Here is a 2,102-nt window from a genome sequence, read left to right as displayed (position 1 = left end):
CTCTCTCTCTCTCTCTCTCTCTCTCTCTCTCTCTCTCTCTCTCTCTCTCTCTCTCTCTCTCTCTCTCTCTCTCTCTCTCTCTCTGTCATTCTTTCTCTCTAAAAATTCGAAAAATGGAGAAGAGTCTATTCGTAATTAAAACATCGAATTAAAAAGTATTTTGTATTTTTAACAATAAGAAGTATTTTGTATTTCAAATAAAAAAATTTAGAAATATTTTATATTTTGTATTTCAAATCGAAAGATTGAAAGTATTTTGTATCTTGCAATTCAAATACTAAAATTTTTGTATTTTAAATACTTTGATGTATTTTGGCCAGCCCTGATTAAAAAATCGAATTTGAAAATATTTTTGTATTTATTTTGTATTTAAAATCAAAAGATTAAAAATATTTTATATTTTGTAATTTAAATACTAGAGTTGATAGTATTTTGTTTCCAAATACTGTAATGATACAGTTTGCCCAGCTATACATACATATATATATCGATATGATTACACTAAACATTGCTGGCTCATTCTACGAGTTACAACTATCTTTGTATTCACAAGTCCTAAGAATTGTTTCATATTTACAAGGGATCAGAAAATAGATAAATTACTTTGTGACACGACACGATAAATAAACGTCAACCTATTCACACACATATACTTCATGCTTGTATGAAAAAATCGATGCTTGTTTATCGCGCCACAAAATCGCTTGTCTATTTGAGCATATTAATAATTAATAATTCGTGTATGCACAATAAAATTAAAAAACAATTACAATAATGATACATGCAAAATTATATCAATATCGAAAATAAAAGATGATATTTGAGAACATTTTTCTTTTACTGTGCGATATCATTGTATGTCTATATTAACTATAAAATACTATACTATTAATTGTTTAAAAGTTCATAGGAATTTAAAAAAATGATGTTGCAACTCGCAAAAACATATGTCGCGTTTTATATCAAATTATAAATAATATCTTGCATATTCTAAAAGATGATGCTTTAATGTACATGCAATGTTTGCTCGAATTTGTTAAGTATTTCTAATTTTGTGCAATTTTGAAAATGACTAATGACAAAGCATTTGTGGCATCTTATATTAATGTATTATACTTATTTATTAATTAAAAATATATTTTAAAAATATATTTTTATAAATAAATGATAATTTGCAGAAAATGAACAAAAATAAAATAATACGATCACTCTTAAATTTCGCAGTTGAAAGATAAGATAGTGTTGAAAATAGCATTATCAGCACCACTGTCTCGAACCTCGTGTTCAAAATTAGACGGAGAAAAAACAAATTACATTAATAAATCATATTTGAACAATTCGACTAATTATAAACCAGTACGATTGATAAATCCTTTTTCTGTACAAGATTTTTAGTCTCATAAACACAAAGCTTTACGTCTGTGTCAGACTGGAATCAGACTACGTATTGAAGAATGAGATTGAAAATTGAAAGATTGAAGTTTGACCAATCTTGAATAAAAAGAGTCTAAACTTCTTGTCCTCATTGGTAAAATTTCAATCTTTAATCTTTAATTTCAATCTTCAATGCATAATCTCCGGCCTCACACTGTGCATTATATTGGAGATTGAAGATTGTGAATTGAAGATTAAAATTCAGCCAATCAGAAATAAAATCGATTAAAATTAAAATGATCTGAATGGTCGAATTTTAATCTTTAATTCGTAATCTTCAATGCGTAATGTGATACGAACTTTAGACTGCATTCGATGAACGCGCTATCAACATCTTTATTTATCAAATGAAATAAGGGTCCGTTTCATTATGATGCACATTTTATTTTTGTTCACCGAATATTAAAGAATAAAATAATTAATACATCATGCGTATCATGCGTGAAATGGAATGTACTCAAGAATGCAATTTTTAGTAGATTCAAATTCGGTTATATCTTCAACACGAGAACTTTGAAAATTTTAATAAAGATATGAAATAATTTGGAAGGAAGTGCAATTTAAATAGTGTTTAAAAACACTATTTAAACAACGCATTAATGTAAATATTATTTACAAAGAAACATATATAAAGAAGTTATTTTTAAGTCAAGAGAGGGGATACGGTC

The sequence above is a fragment of the Atta cephalotes genome, assembly GCF_000143395.1.
Source record: "Atta cephalotes unplaced genomic scaffold scaffold00084, whole genome shotgun sequence".
Lineage (NCBI taxonomy): Eukaryota > Metazoa > Arthropoda > Insecta > Hymenoptera > Formicidae > Atta > Atta cephalotes.
The sequence above is the reverse complement of the archived record's forward strand: the minus strand, read 5'-3'. Positions refer to the sequence as shown.